Source organism: Leptonychotes weddellii, chromosome 4 (assembly GCF_054177405.1).
Source record: "Leptonychotes weddellii isolate Sample4059 chromosome 4, ASM5417740v2, whole genome shotgun sequence".
In the NCBI taxonomy this organism is placed as follows: Eukaryota; Metazoa; Chordata; class Mammalia; order Carnivora; family Phocidae; genus Leptonychotes; species Leptonychotes weddellii.
In genome coordinates this window covers 144,441,751-144,464,751 of record NC_138372.1, presented here as the reverse complement: position 1 = coordinate 144,464,751, position 23,001 = coordinate 144,441,751, and the positions used below count along the sequence as shown (strand labels likewise).

General features: G+C 35.5%; 1 protein-coding gene across 3 annotated transcripts in view; it reads right to left on the bottom strand.

Moving 5' to 3' along the window:
• The window catches only part of EMC2 (ER membrane protein complex subunit 2), a 234,739-nt gene that overhangs the window by 150,846 nt on the left and 60,892 nt on the right, over positions 1–23,001 (bottom strand). Inside the window, exon 14 of one of the 3 annotated variants that reach the window (XR_014144341.1) lies at positions 1,107–1,305. The exons of 1 other annotated variant lie outside the window; for it this stretch is intronic. The gene's annotated coding sequence lies outside the window, so the exon portion shown is untranslated. Of the gene's footprint in view, positions 1–1,106; positions 1,306–13,507; positions 13,852–23,001 lie in introns of those variants that run through there. One more of the 3 variants, XR_014144343.1, reaches the window with a different exon arrangement.

Genomic DNA, 23,001 nt, shown 5'->3' with positions numbered 1-23,001 from the left:
AAATGGGGCACCTGGTTAACTCAATCGGTTAAGCATCTGACTCTTAATTTCATTGGTTCAGGTCATGATCTCAGGCTAAGAAGATGGAGCCTGGCATCAAGCTCCATGCTTAGAGCAGACTCTGCTTGAGATTCTCTCTCTTCCTCTCCCTCTGCCCCTCCCTCCCACTCAGGCTCTTTCTTTCTCCCTCTAAATTAATAAAATCTTAAAAAAAAAAAACAAAAGCAAATGAACAAGGGAAAAAAGAGATAAATAAAATAAAATATAAATAATTTATTAAATTTATTATAAATTATAATTTATAAAATATAATTTTAAATAAAATATAAATATTTATAAATAAAAATAAATAAATTTATAAATAAAAATAAAAATAAAAATAAAAAACACTCTTGAATATAGAGGACAAATGAGTGGCTGCCAGAGGGGAGGCGGGTTGGGGGGCGGGGTGGGTGAAATACTTAAAGGGTAAGAGTACACTTAATCATGATGAGCACTGAGAAATGTATAGAATTGTTGAATCACTATACTGTATACCTGAGACTAACGTAACACTGTATGCTAATTATACTTGAATTTTATTTATTTATTTTTTTTAAAGATTTTATTTATTTATTTGAGACAGAGAGAATGAGAGACAGAGAGCATGAGAGGGAGGAGGGTCAGAGGGAGAAGCAGACTCCCTGCTGAGCAGGGAGCCCGATGCGGGACTCGATCCTGGAACTCCAGGATCATGACCTGAGCCGAAGGCAGTCGCTTAACCAACTGAGCCACCCAGGCGCCCTATACTTGAATTTTAAAGAAAAACCCTAAAAATAACTTTTTTTCTTATCCCTAACAAATTTTTGTATTATTTTATCTGAAGGAGCTACTAAGTTGTTAGTATACAAATAAATTTTAAGTTGTTTGGACTTCAATCAACAGCACAGTTAGTTGCTTATTTTGGCCTAGAAATCAATGCCATAAATAAAAAAAATTAGGAAACTTCCACAGTAGGTACCCAATATGTATTCATTTCTTCTCAGACCTGATGTTCTTTCACATGGTTGAACCCTTTCTCTCAAAATTTAGATAAATTTAGTTCTGTTCTCATTAATAATGCTCACCATGATCTCAGACTTTACAGTTTGATGGAGCCACGTGATTACCTCTGACGAGTGAGATCTGAAAAGGTTATAAATGCTCTATTCACTCTTCTCCTGTTGAGGCATCCTACTGAGGTGAGGAGACAAGTGGAGCTTCAAGATCTCAGTAGCTTCAACTGTCAAGTTACAGTATTGAAGACAAGTTTTCCTGGAGAGTCACCTGGACCAACTAAGTCAAGTCAATGAGATTTAATGGTTTGTTTGCTAAGAAGCATAGGCTTTACTATCTTGATTAATATTCAAACTAGTTTCTTTCTATTGCCCTCTCTACCACTCCCCTAAAAATGATTTTCTTATTTTATATACTATATTATTTTCATAATAATCTTTTATGATTAAAAGATAAAATTAGGTAACAATGGATACTGTAGAAAATAGACTATGTGGAGCACCTGGGTGGCTCAGTTGGCTAAATGGCTGCCTTCAGCTTGGTCGTGGTCTCAGGGTCCTGGGATGGAGCCCCAAGTCTCCTCAGGTTCCCTGCTCAGCGGGGAGTCTGCTTCTCCCTCCCTCCTTCCCCCCCCCCCCACTTGGGCTCATGCGCGCTCTCTCTCACTCAAATAAATAAAATCTTTTAATAAAAGAAAATAGATTGTGGCCTGATTAATAGAAGTCTGGATAGTGGAAAACTAAAAAAATAATTGTTAACAACACCAAGTAAAACAGCCTGATCATAGTGTGATGCACCACATCACAAATCAGAGTCAAGAACACATTCATTCATTCATTTAATGTCAAGCTTTGGTTTATAACATCTTAAAGGTTAAAAAGGAATATTGCAAACATTTTAAAAGGATGATGTCCTTTAGGATAAGGCCATATACATTAAGATAAAGCCACTTTTAAATAAAATGTTGGAACCAAGGATGTTCTATAACAAGGTTTTTGCTGTATTCTTGGGGATTTGGCTTTATATCACAAATGGGAAAGCAATTCAAACAGCCACACATTTTCATGGTGGGAAAATTTCTGATTGGGCTACAGAGTATAAAAGCCATCTTTTCCAGTGGTTATAATATGAGAGTAGGAGGATGATGGCTTGAAAGGAAAATTTAAATAAGTTCCTCAATACTTCAGATATTAGAAAGAACTTTCAAAACGGCATCCATAGGTCACCTAAAATCCCCTCCATTATACATTGCTACTTTGAATCATAAAGGTTTTTTTCCTTTTTAAAGATCCCCCTAATAAAATACAGTAACTCTTGAAAATAGTAATATTTTAAACTCTTTCTCTGAATTGTTAATTGACAAGATTTAAGAGAGAAAATGCTCTTGGCTAATGAGATATCACAGTGGTATTAGTATTCTAGAAATAGAGTAATAAGGGAAAGGGACTATTAAATGGGAACCTGTGAAGTCCCAAAGAAACAAGGTTCTTATATGATGATTTGTTAGAGTCTGGCTAGGCTGTCCTTTTGTTTGTTGTTGTTGTTGTTGTTTTGGGTTTTGTTTTGTCTTGGGTGTGGTTTTGTGTTGACTATTTGAGAACACAGGATAGTTGAGAAAATGTTAAGTATGCAGTAGAAATGAATTTCTTAAAGCACAATAGAAAAGAGTTACTGAGGTGTGAATAGTTGCTACCCAGAATACCAGTTAAAATTTTAAGTTACTGGGATGCCTGGGTAGATCAGTCGGTTAAGCGTCTGCCTTCAGCTTAGGTCATGATCCCAGGGTCTTGGGATCAAGTTCTGCATTGGGCTCCTTGCTCAACGGGGAGCCTGCTTCTCCCTCTCCCTCTGCCTGCCCCTCCCCCTGCTTGTGCTCTCGCTCTTGCTCTCTCTCTCTGGCAAATAAATAAATAAAATCTTTTTAAAAAGATTTTTTAAGTTACTGCCCTCACTTTGATTACCTCAAACATGCTTCTCTGGCATGAATGGTGTATTTTGCCCCTAATCTTCATAGCAAGGCAGATCCAAAATGAGAATCTTTAATCTATTAATGGCTACTTTCCAGGTTAATGAATTAATCAAGCATTTACTAAGCATCTACTATGTGCCTAACATTTAGCAAGATAGTATTCAAATTAAGAAAAAGAAGAATGGGAGTTGGGTATTATTTTAACTGAAGAGTAAGTTTGTGGCATGTTAACATGTAACCAAAAGGAATTGTATTTAACACAGATGAGATGGTTCCAAGTTGGTTATAATGTTCATCTCATTAGAAACACAACTGCCACTGTGGGAATAAGAACTCTCTTATAGTCAGTCCATTCAAGATCTTCTTCACTAAGCAATTTCTCATGAATTTCAATCAAAGGGATCTATCCTCTGATAGATCCTTGTTGTAAGCAGCTCCAAGCATTAACAAATTACAATATTACCTTCCAAAAAATTCAAAGGAAAAATAATAATTTTCTTTCACTTCAAAAATACATACCTATTTATGTCCCCGATCTTTCTTTTACTTCTTTTTTTTAATAATTATAAAATCCTTGAATTTTTCTATGTAGATAAAACTGCTCTAAAAAAGGTCTATTTTAGAAAGTTTGAATGCTTGAGGACAGAGATTATGTTTTTTTATGTCTAAGATGGATAAACCTTTATTTACTCTATCACATTATGAATAAATTGGAAAATATGATAAATTTAGATCTACCAATGATTTCAAAAAATGAATTCTTAGTTTAAAGAAGAATTTCACAAGTCTTTTCCCATTCCAAATTTTAACTCTAGTGTCCGGAATAAGAGAGGTAACTGATTATTTATTATAATAAGAGAAGTATACTTATTATTTACGAGGTACTTTACACTATAAGGAAGAATCATAATTAATAAATTTGAGAAGAGGAGCACACACAGTGTGGGGATTTTACATGCAACTCACACACAGCTCCTTGGGTATCAGCTATACCCCAAAAGAAGCTGAATTGCAGCCATGTACAATTTGGCAACACCCTAAAAAAATTTAAGACTTTTGAATACTCTTTGTCCCAGAAATTCTCCTTCTAGAAAGTTATCCTAATGAAATAGTCATAATGTGAGTGAAGATGTACTTACAAGGATAGTCATAATAGTGTCTATTGCAAAACTGAAAACTCAAATATCACTTAGTAGGGGATGACTCAATAAACTTTATAATATTCTCCTATGAGGGAATATTATGTGGCCATTAAAAATTAATATAGAAGAATGATAAGTGGCAAAAAAAGTTCACCATAAGTTGTGAAGTTAAAAAAAATCAAAGAGTTTAAACAGTATATATATGGTAAAATCCATTTTATTAAAATATATATAGCCATAATTATGGGTGAATAGAACAAAGACTTGAAGGACCATAGTAGTCAAAATTATCATTCACCTGGTCTACTGCAATAACCTCCTAACTGGTTTTCATTATTCTTGGCTTCTAATAATCCTACTTCTTCTAGAGTACAGTTATATACTTTCCAATCCTAACATGTCATTTCCAGTTAAAAAATATTTAAAAGAGTTCCTTCCACTTTTAGGATAAAGAACATTCTCCTTTTTGCAATTTGCAATGGTTATTCCCTGCCTGGTTCTCTCTCTTTCTCCCCTCTTGCCACTTTCTTCCAGATCTATCATAACTCCATTGTCTGCATTTCTAACAACTGCACTCCAAAATTCAGTTTCAGACAAGAGTGATGTATTCTTATCATCCTAGAACTAAGCATTATTTTCATCTTTCCTGATTTGTACAGTACAAGAGGCTTCAAAAACCCATTCCTAAAGAGGAATTTTTATTTCCTATCACACCAAGAAACAGGCAAAAGGATTTTCAATCAACCCTGAAGCAAGATCTTGGCTAGAGAATAAACAAAAATCCACAAAAGCAGTCAGCCTCTCTCTAAAAGGTTTCTCTGGCAAGCTGTTCAGCCTACCAGAAGAACAAGAGCAGGGTTGCCACCATTTAAGTATAGAAAGTAGAGAATTTACCTTTTTGTCCCTGTCTCTGAATCATAATCATAGAAGAATGTCGATACATTAGCAACACTCATATCTGTCCTCAACACATCTACCACTTACACCAACTGTGTGTCTTTAGTACATTCTTTAACTAAATACATTAGTTTTCTATACCACAAAATGGTCATTGAACTCAATGACATTCTGTCCTGATAGCTGTAACTTTAAGACTTGCTGGCTTCAGTGTTCACTTTAACCTGGTTTCATCTGTATACAAAGTTAGATGTGAAGGACACACATTGCCCTAGGAATGGACTTGACCAATAGATGCTACAAAGACAAGATCACTGTGAGAAATAGAGAGTATATGGCATTGGGGCATTAGCTGACAAGGCAAAAAGCATGTAGCCAAATACATTCAAATCCACAAGCCAAGTCTGGGCAGCCCAAATGTTTCATGAATTTGAGTGGCTGGGTGAACCTTTGAAGTTGTACAGGGTGTGTGTGTGCAAGTGTGTGCGTGTGTGTGTGTGTTTGTAACCTAATTGCAAAGGAAATCCCCCAAAGTGCAAACAACTCCCCTTGTGTACCTCAGGCCTGCACTGCTCATGGCTACACTGAGATAAATTCAACAATGGGTTGTGAAATGGGGCACCTCAGGAGGCTGATAGGCTAATAGACCCTAATCCTCACAATACTCCACATTAAAATTCCTTTGAAAAAGGCACTCATAAAAGGGAAATAACACATCCTGCAGGAAGAAACCAAGGTAGACAGTGAACTCTTTCCCTCATAATTTTTCTTACTAGTCTTTCTGATTTTACAGCATGATATGTTCTGAAACTTTTAGTAAAATGGAGGTTTCTCATTTCAGTCTAACTGTTGTTAATCTGTTCCAAATGTTAAAGTTGCAAGTAAGGTCTGGTAACCATTGCTATAGTGAGTTGATAATAGGAATAGAGCTGATCACCATCTGGTTTGGTTCAGAGTACAACTTGCTGCCTAATATTGCAGAATTTGAGTTGGAAGTCCCCCACATTTCATGAATGCCACAAAAAAGAATTTAAACAAACAGCACTCCCCAATAGTCATATGTCCTTATTTATTGCTCTATAGGTTTACTAAATACGGAATATCACATTACTAATTTTGGCAAATTCCAGGGTACATAAACAGGCCAAAACCTCTTAACATAAATTATGCCAGAGCTGCCTAAGGATAATTTGAAAAATTCATGGTGCTGGTTTTCCAAAGTTATGACAGAAAACCATTTCAGAAATAAGAAACGAAATTTGAAATTGGTTTCTTGTTGCATGCCTCCCTTACCAATGTGCTGTTGCAGATCTCTAAAAGTACACTTGATTCTACCACATTATGAATAAATTGGAAAATCTTATTTTTCTAGAACTACCAGTGATTTTTAAAATGGATTCTTGACCGAAAAGGAGACATTTCCCAATTTCAAAATTTTCTCTTGTAAGTATTACAATAATTCTGGGAACAGTCTAGCTTTATACAAAGGAAACTTTCTTTTAATTATATTAATATATTATTAGGTATGACATCCTCTTAAGAACTTGAGAGTCCAGACAATGAATATTTAATGACAAGGACCATGTTGATCTCTTATTATTGTATTTCCAATGTTTTGAATTACTACTGGCACATAGGTGTTTACTTAATGAATGGAATCCAAGAAATCTATATGGGAAGTAGCAAGTCTTTGAATAAAAACTTCCTATTTGCTTGAAATTTCTACTCTTAAAAGATAATCAGAGGGGCACCTGGGTGGGTGGTGCAGTTGGTTGAGTGTCTGACTCTTGATTTCAGCTCAGGTCATGATCTCAGGGTTGTGAGATCTGGCCCCAAGTCAGGCTTCATGCTGGGTGTGAAGCTTGCTTAAGATTCTTTCTCCCCCTCTCCTTCTGCCACTATACCCTGTTTCTCCCTCTCTACCAAAAAAAAAAAAAAAAATCAGAGAATGTAAAGACCCCATAAATGATGCAATAGTATGCAAATATGCAATGCTCCTTTCAGGTATAACATCTATACTGTCAGGAGACCCCAGTCTCCTGAAGATTTGTTGCTCACTTACTTAGGGATGCATGCCCCAAAATACAAAAGCAAGACAGAGACACAGTAAGGGACATAGCCCACCTTGACAGACCTTTTTCTTTTTTTTATATAGTTGTGTAAGTACAGAATATCTCAAGGCAATCCCTCTACTACAGAGAAATAAAATTTACTTAGACATGACTTTCTCAGTTAACAAAGACTTCAGGAATTCTTTCTGAAATTGTTGTCCGAGGCCTCCAATCTTTTAACTATATTAATAATTGTGTCATTTCATTTTAACAAGATAGACTTTCAAATATGTCCCCATTATATACTTCTAAATCTCTAAAAGCTAATTCCCTTCAGTTAAAACAACCTGAATATAACCATAGATCAGCAAGGCTGGAGTAGAAATCATCTAATCCAGTTCTCTGCATCCATTGTAGGCAGAACCAGGTGAAAAAGTGTCAAAGAAGATACAACTGTATCACTCCTGTCTTTACAAACCTCCCAAGTAGATTTTAAGAACATCCACTGAATGACCTTCCAAGAATCCTCTAAGAATCAGGCATTTCCTTAAACTTCATTTTCCTTCTACATGTTCTAAAAGAACAGTGTTTGCCTCCTAGCCAAAAGCTAATGTCTGTGAAGTATGGATTTTTTTTTAAACAGTATCATTTCCATAGTAAGACAAAGGTTGAGGTAAAAGAGCAAACTCATCTCCCTGTTCTTTTTTTTCTCCTTCCTTTTCAACCATCAAACTCCTTTCTTTTCAGGATCCACACATCATATCTCAGAAGCCTATTGGGTATTTGCTTTGTCACCCATTACACATAATTCTGCAGAGGGAAAAAGTACCTCTGTGGTACATTATAACATGTACCAATAAATCCCCACAGTATCAAGAAAATTCCTTTGTGCCGTGATGAAGGTGCCTTCTAACAGCCAAGAAAAGAAACACTAGTCCACATGTGCACCTTAAAAGAAACTTCATGTACTTTGTTTTTCCTTTCCATCTGACAGCCCTGCAATCTGGGAAGCTAAGCAGAATTGGGTCGGCTTAGGACTTGAAAAGGAGACAGTTTGAGAATACCCAGTACTATAGGCTCTCCCTCCTCCCACCCCCATTACCCATACTCCATGCAGTGTGGTGGTAGAGAAAGCATGTTGAATTCCAAATAAGAAATTCCAGCTCTAACTGTCTAAAATAGACTTTCTTGGTAAAATCTATTTATCTACATAGTTGGAAATGGGGTATGATGATGGGTTACTGAACTTGAAGAACTAGAATAAAGTGAAATGTATGCAACACGGAAAATACTCTGAACTTACATTCTACAGTTCTCCTCTGCAATAATTTGCTCTGACTATTCCTTCATGGCTGAACTGCATTTTCCCTCTAGTCTATGTAAGTTCTATTTCATCCTCGAGATCCAGTTCAAATCTAACATTCTGTTTGAAGCCTAATTATTTATCCTCTGTATATTATACCCATAGTCTTGACCACATGGTTCTGGGTTTAATTATTCCCTAATTTTTTCATGTATTAGTCTTATTCTCCCACCTATACTGTCAACTCCTTGAGGAAAGTTAAACTACTATGAGCTTTGGTACTACTCCTTCTTTTACCACTTTCTAGATGTGTGACCTTGAGCAGATTCTTGAACCTAACTGTGCCTCAGTTTCCTCATCTCTAAAGCAGAGTTAACAATACTAAGCTTACTTGGTTATTAGTTGATAGTAGATAGTCAATAAATACTTGCCGATGGATCAATATTTCCTTAATTATTTGGGAAGTATTTTTTTTAAGTATTTAAGGATCATTATAAAGATCAATTTCCAGTGGACAGCATTTTAGACCTAAGGATAGGATGTCAGGTGACCTTGCCTTAGGTGCTGTCTTAAAAAAAATTTCTCTTAACAGTTATGTTTGCTCTGTCTCTGCCTTTCTCAAATAAAAGAGGGCCAAGGAGAAATCTGCTTGAGCTTTGGTGATTGTTTCTATTCAAAATAAAGTGGAATTTACCACATCTTCATTTTACTGATTCAATACATCTGCTTAAAATCTGTAAGAGGCAAAGGAGGCATGTTGAGAAAATTTGTTACAGGCAAGGGTTTAGATACCCAAAGCTTTTGATATACCATTTGAAGGAGGGGTGAGCAGGACTGTAAATATAGCCAAATGAACATGATTAGAGCAAGCCAAGATATCACTCAGCTTAGCTGTCCCTCCCTCTAGTGTAGTGCAGAATGAATAGTCCCTTGGGGGTAATGGGCTTAGCTCACCAGAAAATTTTTCCTATTTTCTTTTCTGAGAATAACAAAACAAAAGCAAATGGCAAGAAAGTTCCATAACAACCTGCTTACCTTTAAGTAAAGAAAAAACTTCCAAGCTGGAGGAGTATTTTCTATTTGTGTATATGAATTATATTATTTTGTAGGCTAATGAACATTAAAGCACTCAGTGTAGTTCCTAAAAGTAACTAAAAGTAACCAGGCACTTTGTTGTTACTATCCTACATATAATATGCTGACGGAACAACAGGAAACAAAACCAAGGACACTTAGATTGGCTCTTCTTGAAGTACACACCAAAAGATTCAAGGGCCCAAGGCATGGAACTAAGTGTTGTGATTCAGCAAGCACATGATTAAAAAAAAAAGCTGTGCAATATGAGGAAATGACTACAGAGAACAGATTTGTCAGCAATACAACTGGAAAAGTAATTCTCTAAAAAAGCTTAGTTTGGATGTGAATTTTAGCTTGGATCTGAAAGGAGAAATTGCCCAGAATTTTCTGAATGCTACCAGCACTGCTGGAAAGGCATGTAGCTCCACCAACTAGGGCTAGCCTTCCAACCCAGTCATAACAGCTCAGGATGAGGAAGAGGATTCTGGAAAGGTTGTTCCTGCTCCTTTGATTTCATAATGAACCCCGGAGTTTAGGATTATATGAGCTCATCTAAACTGAAGAAAAGCCAGATTACATTACCCTTGATTATCCAACTTTAGAGAAGGGGATTAAAGACACAGACAATCCTAAACTACAACAGGACAAAAGTTGTTCATCCTCTCTACTATTGTCAATGTGATCTTTCTTTAAACTATGCCCCCTGTTCAACAACTTTCAATGGTTCCCTACTGCTAATAGGATAAAATCTAAATTTGGTGGTGTGATATACAAGTTTCCTCATGATTTGGCTAATACTTATTTTTCCAACTTCTACTCTCACCACTTTCTCTCATATAGCCTGCAGTCTAGCCACACCAAAATACTTGTACTTACCTGAATCACCTACTCTTTTATACTTTTATCTATTTATTTGCCTGGAATATTCTAGCCTTACACCACTACTCTTCCTGAATTAAGCAAAGAATAGGCTAATTTACTATAAGAAAATCTCCCCCAATGAATAAAATAGCATTATTATATTATACATATATACAAAATGTCTGTTGTATTTTAAATTATATAAATTTATACCTAACAATCCAGAGGTAGGGTTGGCAAGGCAGCTCTGTTATAACACATAGCTCTCATAACTCTATATCCAGAGGCAGTTGTTCAAATTCTCATCAAGTCACAGCCAGTGGCAAAGAGGAAAAAGATATGAAAGCCATCAGCTTCCTTTTTTTAAGGAAGTGACCCAGAGTTGCATAATTTAGTTATCATATACCAGTGGCCAATACACCTCATTGTGAGGGAGGCTAGAAAAAGTAGTCATTAGCTGGGCAGCTTTATCAGCTTCTAAAGTCCTGGGGTTCTCTGAACAAAACAAAGGACATATGGATTTGAGGTAATTAGCTGACTATGCCACATGCCCTTAAAGAATAAGCACCGACAGGGACGCCTGGGTGGCTCAGTCGGTTAAGCGGCTGCCTTCGGCCCAGGTCATGATCCCAGGGTCCTGGGATCGAGTCCCATATCGGGCTCCTTGCTCAGTAGGGAACCTGCTTCTCCCTCTCTCTCCCTCTGCTTGTGCTCTGTCAAATAAATAAAATCTTTAAAAAAAAAAAAAAAAAGAATAAGCACCGACATATGACATCAAGTCTCTGACCGTCTAGGAAATTAAGACTGTGTATGTATATAGCCATGACAACTGGTAAGTTGAATATGGAAGATTCATAGTACAACATCAAAAGAATCTCTCATTATCTTTTGGCTCAGGTGGAGGTAATGTTGCATTTACCTGGATAAAAATTTGGGCAGTCCCTTCTTTGTTATTTCTTCTGAACTCTTTTTGGAATAGAATGTCATATGCTTACTTGGGTCACAAAAATGCAGTCTTGATTTAGAAATTAAAAGGTCCAGTCTGATATATTTACCAACCCTTGTCTTCAGTCAAGGATAAGTATTTCTGCCCACCTCCCCCATGTAGGACTGGCTGCAAATAAGATGTAGAAATGGGAATGTGGCTTTCTTCTCCTTCCATTCTTGTTGTACCTCATAAATGCTCTTTCAATGTTTCATCCCATCTATATCCTCTCTGAATCATAAAACAGATTTTCAGATATTTCATTTGAAATCTTTATCTTTCATTTGGAATTTTAAATCTACTGTAGCTATTTTTAAAATATGTGTCAGTCTCCACCAGACAAAGAGCCCCCTGAACTTCAGAATTCTACATTTAGTGACTAGCACACAATTTTTTGAATGAATTCTCTGAGCCCTCCAATATGAGTTTAGTTGCTCTTTCTGTATATTCTTTAATATAATAATATACAGACCTGGATGCAGATTTCATCTTTATCACTTCCTGTGTGATTTGCTCAAACACGTTATACCCATTGTAGTCCTTATTTCTGTGTATTCTAATGGCCTGTTTGAATGTCTGTCTCTCTCAGTCAACTGTAAGCTTTCTGAGGGCAGGCATTATGTTTTTGTACTTACAGTGCTCAATAAATAAGTGCTCAATAAATATTTAATGAATGAACATTGTTTCCTCATAAGAAGAAAGAGCAAAGAACTATAAGGCTAGCTACCTCTCCTTAAGGAGTATATAGTTTTACTGAAAAAAATACCTCCTCTTCTTTCCTTAATCTTCTACATTCATTTTTCAGTTTCACCACTGGCTTGTTTAAGGGCTATAGTTATAATCCTAGACAGTATATGACTGAAGTGAATTATCATTAAAGCATTAATTTCACTTTGGAGAATGTATATCAAGGAATTAATCCAACATATACAAAAGGATACGGTCATGAAATTGTCTAGTATAGCAGTGTTTATAATAGCAAGACAGGAGAGGAAGGATAGCAGAAATAATAATTAAATATTCACTTGAAGAATTAAGTAGTTTTTTAATGGTTATACATGTTCTGTAATAGCATATAAAGTACCTAAAACACAATGCTTTAAAAAAAAAACAAGCAGAACAAAATATTGAATGTGCATTAGAATTACAACTATGCAAATATATGTTCACAGAAAAACAATCAGAAGGGAAAATGTCAAAAGAATAATACAAATCACATGACAAAAGCATGATTGTGGGTGACTTTTTACTTCATCTTCCAAACTTTCTGTAGCAGTTGTAAAATAGTAATGTGTTTTCAATTTACTATTTTTAAAATTACCTTTGAGAAAGACATTCAGATGTCTGGGCAACTAACTCAAGAGAGATAGAACTTAAAACTAGGATACAAGTTGAAATGTTTGCATTTTCTAGCATTCAACACTGTGAGGCACTGTGGATATAAGGGTGAATTAGATATGGTCTCAACCTTTGAAGATTTTCAAATGGATAAGGGAAAAGGGCTTTCAAAAGAATACCTATGATATAGTGTTATGAATCCAATTATTAGTATGAATATGCAATGTGACTCTCAGAAGAGTGATTAATTCAGTTCAGCCAAGGAAATCTTCACAGAACAAGTGGCATTTAAATAGGGCTTTGGAGAACAACTAGGGATTCATCAAATAGGGAAGGGAAAAACATAAGCAGATGGATGGAATCTGAAAACTCAGCATAGTAAGCAATAGGCATGGTGGCTAAAATTATAAGAAATACAAATGAAAACTAACATACTGAATGCTTATCACACACTAAGCATTTTAAATAGATTATAGTGAATTTAATCCTCACAAAAATTCTAGGAGTTGTAAACTATTATTGTTCTTATCATGACCAATTTATTGACATGGAAACGATTCTTAGTAAAGTTAAGAAACCTGTTTGAGCAAATCACAGAGAAAGTGATAAAGATGAAATCTTCATCTAGGTCTGTGGGACCCTAAAGCCCTAGCTCTACCTGTTAGCAACAATACTGAGGCAGCAAAGGACCTTAATGGCCCTACCAAGAAAGTTAGATTTTGATCCTGAAAAATGCAAAACAATCAAAAGTTCCTAAGGTACCTTGGGTGGCTAGAGAGATTGGAAAACCCGTTAGGAGCATAACGCAATAGCTTAGTAAAGCTCTGAATCCAGAAAATGAAAAGGGAATAGAGAAGAATGAGTCAAGAGGCATTTCAGAGGTAAAACCACAGAACTTAATGACCAGAACTTAGTGAAGAAGAGGAAGGAGGTCAAAGTTTATACATTGGTGACTAAAAAGACAGTAAATAAATTAACCAAGAAAAGGAGCACAGGTATAAGGGAAAAAATAATGAATCTGACCGGAGCAACTTGAATGCAAGGTGTCAGCAGCACATCCCAATCTTCTTTGTGCAGCTATAAGCACAGTCAATGGGCAGAATTATCTTCTAGAGTTTCTTCTGATGTTTTCACTAATCAGTTGCAATTCTACATTTTAGCTGAATTCCTTTTTCTCTTGATAGTTGGTACAACTAATAGTTAAAAATAAATCATTTTGTAATAATGAAAATCCATTATTGACGTTATTTTCTTAATTAGCAAAATTTAAAAAAATCCACATTTAAACCAGCTATTTCAAATTTAAAAATATACACAAATGTTTGATAATTTAAAAATAATATCTTATTTTCTCAGCTATATGTGAAGTTTAAACAAAAAGTTAGCTCAACTAGGAAAGGGAGAGATTGAGTTTGGCTCTATGTGCAATGATGGTCATTTTTTCCTTGAGGTTTCTAAAACGACTAATGTAATAGAGACATCTTTAATAGACAACTTCAATGCCTTCTGTGTTTCTCAGGGAAATAAAAATGCTGAGTGAACTATCAGAAATTCCTATATATCAGGCACAATGAGCGGTAAGAACAGCCTCATTAGGAACTGTTGACTTGGGACCACTCTGCTATTAGAGATTTTTCTTCTCTGGCCGAAGGGTTCTTTTGTAGCATCCCTGAGTCAACCTGCTTTAATTCGTTATTTCCAAAATGAACATAAAGCAGAATTTCCAGAAAAGACTTCATGGGGAAAACATCTTGAGGAGGGATGAAGGAATAAGTTGAAAGTAGCACAAATGACTATGGAACATTTTAGAATCAAGTCTATATGCTCCCCAAAATTTTAGGTACCAGTGGGAGATTAAGTTTCTTCCTTCTCTTCTTTATTCACTTGAAATTTAGATGACTTAACATAATAATATCATTTAAGCATCTATAATTCACGGTGCTGAATTAAACCGTAATGCTCAATGCTATAAAAATATTCAGAGGAAAAAGTACAAAATATGAAAAGCAATGATTTCCAGTAGCATTTTAAAAGCCCATAAAATCAGAAGGCTGGGAAGATGGCAAAGTAAGTGGACCCTAAGCTCACCTTATCACATGGATACAAGATAACATTCACATCAGGATAAATAACCCAGAAAATGACCAGAAGACTGGCAGAACAAACTCCACAGAGGTAGAGAAGAGTCCACATCAAAGAGGGTAGGAATGGCAGAAACTCAGTGGGCAGCTAAATAGACACTGGCTACCCACTGGGGGAAGAGAGTAGAGGGCACAGAGAAGAGAGAGAAACAGGAGTGTGATATCACACAGGAGTCTGCATGGGGAAGATGAATCCCTATAACATTTGGCTTTGAAAGCCAAAGGGGCTGAATTTTGTGGGTTCTTACAACCTAGGGACTTAAAGTCTGGAATTTTAAAAATCAACAGGCTCCATTCTTGGAGAACCTAGAGGGCCATCTGAAGCCAAGTCCCCACCCTTAAAGAGACAGCACAACAAACAGCCCAAAGAGATACAGCATAGAAGCAAAAATTTGAAAAATGTCTGGGACACACAGGAGCGAGAGTTATTTACCCATTTTAGAGCATGTCCCAGAGGAGAAGCGTCCACAGGGGAACTCCTCCAGGAACAAAGGAGATGGCAGATGCCACTCCCCTCCCCCATCCCCCAGCATAAACACATGGCCACCTGCAGGACCAACTGCCTAACTTACTTACACCAAGCCCAATCCTATTTATAATTCACACCAAAAATAATAAAATAGGAATAAATTTAACCAAAAAGGCAAAAAAGCTATACCCTGAAAACTATAAAACACTGATGAGAGAAATTAGAGATGACCCAAAGAAATGGAAAGGAATTCCATGCTCAAGGGTTAGAAGAACAAATACTGGTAAAATGTCCATACTACCCAAAGCAATCTACACGTTTAATGCAATCCCTATCAAAATACCAACAGCATTTTTCACAGAATTAGAACAAACAATCCTAAAATTTGTATGGACCCACAAAAGACCCCAAATAGCTAAAGTAGTCTTTTTTTTTTTTTTAAAGATTTTATTTATTTATTTGAGAGAGAGAGAATGAGAGACACAGAGCACGAGAGGGAAGAGGGTCAGAGCGAGAAGCAGACCCCCCGCTGAGCAGGGAGCCTGATGTGGGACTCGATCCCGGGACCCCAGGATCATGACCTGAGCCGAAGGCAGTTGCTTAACCAACTGAGCCACCCAGGCACCCTAGCTAAAGCAGTCTTGAAAAAGAAAAGGAAAACTGGAGTATCACAACTCCTGATTTTAAGTTATATTACAAAGCTGTAGTAATCAAAACAGTATGATACTGGCACAAAAACAGACACATATATCAATGGAACAAAACAGAAAGCCCAAAAATAAACCCATAATAATATGGTCAACTAATCTTCGACAAAGGAGGCAAGGATATGCAATGGGAAAAAGACATTCTCTTCAACAAATGGTGTTGGGAAAACTAGACAGCTACACACAAAAGGATGAAACTGGATCACTTTCTTACACCACACACAAAAATAAACTCAAAATGGATTAAGAATCTAAATGTGAGACCTGAAACCATAAAAATCCTAGAGGAAAGCACAGACAGTAATGTCTCTGACATCAGTGACAGCAACATCTTTCTAGATACGTATCCTGAGGCAAGAGAAACAAAAACATAAGTTAACCACATTAAAATAAAGAGCTTCTGCAAAGGAAGGAAACAACCAACAAAACTAAAAGACAACCTACTGAACGGGAGAAGATATCTCATATGTGGAATTTAAGAAACAAAACAAATAAACAAAGGAAAAGAGAGAGAGAGAAACCAAAAAACAGACTCAACTACAGAAAACAGAGGGGAGGTAGATGGAGGGATGGGTGAAGTAGATGCAGGAGATTAAGAGTACTTATCTTGACGAGCACTGAGTATAATAAGGAACATTTGAATCACAATACTGTACAGCTGAAACTAATTTAACATTATATGTTAAACTGCACTGGAATTAAAATAAAAGAATAAAATAATAAATAAATAAAAGCCTATAAATTCATTGAAGAGATGAGAATAATAAATATGAAGTAGTTAAAACCAACTTTGTTGTAAATTAAGTCTTAGAGTTACATGCTTTGACACAGTATTATCCAAACCACTGAGAAAGGACTTACATTACCCCTCAGGCAGAGTATTTAGAGAAGAGGAATGACATCCCAGACTCTTCAAATAATAGACCCTCCCCACCCCCAGAAAAAAGTCAAGGGAATTCTCTTGAAAATTTTTGAAATAGTGAAAATCTTTCTCCAACTCTTTCTTTTGATGTGAAGTCACTGAAAATCCCTAAGGAAATTCATGATATGGATCCAAGTGGTCACAGCATTACTAACAGTAGTTAATAGTAGTAGTGGAGCACAACCATTTCTTAAATCAGTACCTATCACCATTCAGTGTGTCATACGTGCCAAGTACTGCTTACAGTCCTTATATGATTAATCCTCACAACAATCTTAGAAGTAGAAATTCTTACTCCCATTTTGCAGATTAGAAAATTGAAGTTTCTCCAAATTGTGCAAAATTTGAAATAACCCACCTAACTTTAATTTTTCTCAGAAGAAATAAGCTGTAGAAATATATTTATGCAGCTCAGTGGGTAACATTCCAGTCATCAATGAACATTCATTGATTACTGACCATATATATGAATGGTACTATGCTAGGAATTTAGATCTCAAGAACAACTTCTTCAGGATGATGGAATTGACAGAATTCATATCTAAATAGCTTGAGTTAAGGACTGGGCAACTGGGAACAGTTTGGGCTTAAATTAGTAATAATTGCAAGAAAATAAAAGAACAGATAGAAAACACATAAAGTTATCCAGGAAAGTAAAAATAATTTAATATTTGGACCAGCTATAATAGCATTTGCATAGTCAAAATGATATGAAATACTAAAAATGTGATCAAAAGAGCAGTATTAACTGTATCAGGAAGATGGGGGAATAGAAAGGGTGTTTTCTGTGGTAGGAATAGGGAGAGAGAGCTAAATCTTCATCTAAGCTAAGGAGTTCATCTTTCACCATAAGTACAGTCAGATTCTATATCTCAGGTTCAGAGGATTTTAGTACTATTGAATTCCTTTCTTACTAATATCTTCTGTTCATTGGGAATTTAGATTATTAAAAAGATAGTGCTTTTTGGTATAGAATGCTTCGCTATAGAATGCAAAACAACATATTTTATTTTTGCCATATTGAGAAGTAAGGTTGTCCATGATGTGAGTTTTGTACGTTGTTTACTCTGCAGTTCTAACCTACAAAAGCTTTCTGCCACGCTACTTTTGAAAGGAAAGTATGAAGCTTTTTGGTCTATGTAAAAGTGGAAGATTGGTATTTTTGAATATATGGTAACTCAGGTCCTAAAAGCTATATGTTCCAGTTTCCCTTTGGTGTAATTTGTTCCTTTATATTGGTCTACCTAAACTTTTAATGCAAAAAGAAACAGACCTAGATTGAAATATCAAGAGAAAACATACCCATACTTAAAATGGAAAGGGAACAATACTCCCACTTAATAAAAATCCAGATCCTGTTTTGATATTTGTTCTTTAGAAATGAAGGTCTAATAATTATAAGATAACATTTAAATGGAATATATTTACTTCTTTTATTCATTCTCAAAGGAAGGCTCTGATGGAACATTTGTGTTTCTTATTTTTTTCCCTTCCTGGCCTTTAACCAGCTTGCTATTTTCCAAATGATATTTCATTTCTGGGCTTTGTTACAATGCTAATAATTTTACTCATTTCCTTGTTACCCAAATTTAATAACTTACTTTGAACCAAAGCAGTGTTTTAAGTGTTGCATCAAGACCTAACATTAAATGAAACTATTTTATTAACCTTGTCATATAATGTTACCATTTAGATCTGCGCCACAAACTGGTGCTGTTTTTTTTTTTTCTTTTAATTTGGTCTCCTCTATTTGAAAATATTCTAAATTAAGTCAAATATGAAAGTGGACAAATAAAAAAAAGTGCACAAATAGAATTTCTATGAATCACCTTTCTATCAAATTTGGGTGAGTGGCAATGCCAAAGCAGAAGACACTGATCATTTTTTCAGTATATATTTTCATGTTATTAAATGGATTTTTCAAAATATTTTAGATACCATTCCGAAAGAGCATTTCCATATGCCCTAAGAACTGAATGTTAGAATGTTTTACATAGAAAAACATCTAGTATCTCAAATGAGCTTCTTTATTTCCTATGGTTAACTGAACATCTACAGAGAAAATGATACCATGTTACAATAAAGACTTTCTAAATCACAAATTGTTACCTGATATAAAGAGGAAATGTTAAATGACACCTGTATCCCTGTCTAAATTCTCTAAGTGAAATTAATAAAAGTATTCTTTATTTTAAACATCAACCAGAACTAAATCTAATGGCCAAAACCTTAACAACACCCAGTGCACATCACAAGTGCCCTCCTTAATACCCATCACCCATTTAAACCCATCCTCCTGCCCACCTCCCCTCCAGCAACCCTCAGTTTGCTCTCTGTAGTTAAGAGTGTTTTCTGGGGGCACCTGGGTGGCATAGTTAGGTGGCCAACTCTTGGTTTTGGCTCATGTCATGATCTCAGGGTTGTAGGATTGAGCTCCATGTTGGGCTCTGTGCTCAGCCTGGAGTCTGCTTGGATTTCTCTCTCCCTCTACCATGCTCTCTTTCTCTCTCTCTCTCTAAAATAAATAAATAAATCTTTAAAAAAAATAATCTGTTTTCTTGTTTGCCTTTCTCTTTTTTTTTGTCCCCTATGTTCACCTGTTTTGTTAAAGTCCACATATAAGTGAAATCATATGGTATTTGTCTTTCTCTTATTTCACTTAGCATAATACTCTCTAGCTCCATCTACACCCATTTCATCAAGTCTTAGCTTCTTTTAAGTTTTAATATTTCTTTAATCTGCCCATTTTCTCTCATCTGCACATTTTTTTCTCACCTACCTCCTTCCTCCACCAGTTCAAGTCTATTTTGAGTACATCAACTACAGTGCCAATAAGACAATGTTACTTCAATGTGGACAGTACTTCAGTAGACTCCCATCATCTACAAGACAAAGTCCACGCTGCAGAGTATGACACACAAAGGCCACTTGCTGTTTCTCCTTTTAGATTCCTACCACAGCCTGCTTTTTATTAAATAAATATTTAGTGAACCATATTTTGCCAAATATCTCCTTCTGTGAATTACCTGCTCATATACTTTGCCCATTTTTCATTGATTATTTAAAAATTCATAAGTGTGTGCAATTACACTAATTTTTTTTATCTACTGAAAAATTACTTATCAGCATTAATACATTTTATATAATAAGTTTTTTAAAAATTACAGTTATCATCAATTTAAGATAGACCTGAACTTCTGTGACCCTACTTTGTCTAAAATTGTGAATTTTGGTGGCATTACTGACTTACAGCATCTACAACAGGAAAAGCCAGAGTTAGGGAGAAATCAGAGGCACAATCTTCTCGGACTCCAAAAGCAGAACTCAGTGATTCATATACCACCCATCTTTGCTTTTCATCATTTAACGCCCATGTTATTTTCATTTACCACCATCTTCAAATCATCAGTTCTTCTGTGGATCACTCCTCAGAGGGCCATCACCCTTTGGATCTTCAATATCCACCACGGCCTTAGACTGATTCTATCAAGACCCTTTTGACCTGATTCTATCAACACTAGTCAGGTACTTACAAAATCTTAGTCTGGTGCCTACTGCAGGCAAAACTCTGTGCTAAGCCTTAGGGATACCAGTATAAAATGAGTAAGACATAATACTAACAGCATAAAGCACAAGTCTTGTGTGAAAGAGAACCAGGTCTACTTAACTCCACAGAATATGGCTTTGCCTCTTCAAGCTGCTAGAGCCGGCCCTACAAGGCCCCTCCAATTCCAGCGATCTTTGCTGAGATCTTTTTGCCTGCCACATCTAATGTAGAGCACTTCCTTGTTAAAGCTCTTCTTTAACTTTTGTTATATCACCCTCTTAGAAGCACGAACTTTATTATAGATCTTGCTATGAATCATCATTGCTCCACCATTTACTGGGTCACTCTGGGCAAATTATTTATATTTCTGAGTTGCAACTTTCTCATCCTAACCAGGTTAGGATACTGTATGAAATGAGATATAGTATATAATGTCATTCATTCAATAGCAATTGCTCTGGAATTGTTATATCTCCCTAGTTCTTCATCTTTTACTATTTTTTTTCTTCTTCCACTCCCCAAATTTTAATTTTAATTTTTTTAAATTTTTATTATTGAAGTACAGTTGACATACAATGTTATTTAGTTTCAGGTGTACAAAACAGTGATTCAACAATTCTGTACATTAGTCAATGCTTACCATGATAAGTGTAGTCACCATCTATCACCATATGTTATTACAATATTATTGACTATATTCCTTATGTAGTACTTTTCAACTCTCTGACTTATTTATTTTATAATTGGAAGTCTGTACCTCTTACTCTCCTTCACTTATTTTGTCTTCTCTAAGACTGATGCATATACTGTTGCCCCTACCTTGAATCTAAACTTTCAGTTTATCATCCAACTTTCAGTATCAAAACTAAGTCTTTCCTGCTCCCCAAGGTCTACAGAACTTTTGACCTCCAGGGACATCTTCATCTAAAGCTGTACAACACTAACATATTATATCACTAGGCAATAAGAATTACTCTTATATTATCCTACTAGACAGTTATTTGATGTTTACACTAATAGAACTTTCATTCAAACTAAATTGTAAGCTTTTTAAGGGCAAGATCTCAGTATTAGATTTTTGTCTCCATGTGCCTTCTGTTTTATACATAATGGCAACACCCAGTGCATCCACTTCATATGCTTCCACAGACCAGGGAATACAATTGTGCAACATAGTGGAAGTATACACAAAGTTTTAAGTTAACTTAGTAGATATTTATCTAAACTTCGCCTCAGAGACTGCCAGTATTCAAAAAATAAAATGAAATACATAACTACAATGAACATAACCTATAAAGCTACAAATTACAATGAATATAATTAAATATGTCAACATTAAGGAGTTAATTCTTATGTTTTACATTAAGAATCAATATTAAGAAGGTGCTTCTGTGTTTGTAAACTAAGAAGGTACTTCTTGGGATACCTGAAAATCTTTATAAACGTTGAATATCACAGGTTTATGTGGTAGATGTAGATGGTTTAGAACACTGGTTTGTAAGCTAAATGTGTGCTGACTCTAAAATATATACTGGAAGTTGTTTTTAAAAAGAAGTCTCAGAAATTAATGAGTTTAAATTTATTTTCTATTTTGTTTATCTTATAAAAATTGAGGGAAGAACTTCTTTAATCAGTTCATTTAGATTTTCACTTCTTTTAAGTAGATAAGAGCTTATACAATAATATTAATAATGCTGATGATTTTTCTTTGACCAAAATAAACAAAACAGGCATCATTCTACATAGGCTAATTTCCCATATTAAAATTCCACCTTAAAAGTACTATGTCAACTAGTAAGACATAATATTTAGTTTTTAACTTTTGGATTTTCATATTATTATGCAAGTTTATTACAATGCAAACATAGTTATAGGAAGAGTAACTATGGCACACAACAGAAGTTACATTTGGTGTTCTTGGAATATATGGGTCCAAGTAACAAGAAGCTACTGCTTCACTGCCAAGAAGTCAAGTTTAATTTGCTTTCTTTTTCTCTCCCTTTTCAACTGGCCAAAATACAAGTTCCACTGCAAATGCAACAACCAGCAAACACAGATGCCATCACAAATACATAATGCTGCCAAGTAGGAAACCCCACATTGACGGATAACAGAACTCCCCGTAGCAACTGGAACATATTCTGGGCAGCATAAAGTCTTGAAGCTATGCTGTAAATAAAATGCATGCATCCCTTATAACTGAAATATAAATGTGTTCAGTTTTTAGCACTGACATTAACTATTTACTATTACTCGATGGGTAATTTTTCTGTCTGGTTCATATTCTTAGTGGGTTAAGAAATTTTTCATTCTGAATTTCTGCAATACATAATAACTACTATCAAGGAAGGTCAGGTGTACCTTCAGTAAAATTTGCCATATGTATAGACACTGGGGAGGGTATGTGCTCTAGTAAGCGCTGTGAATTGTGCAAGACTGTTGAATCTCAGATCTGTACCTCTGAAACAAATAATGCAATATATGTTAAGAAAAAAAAAAAGAAGAAGAAGAAGAAGATAGCAGGAGGGGAAGAATGAAGGGGGGGAATTGGAGGGGT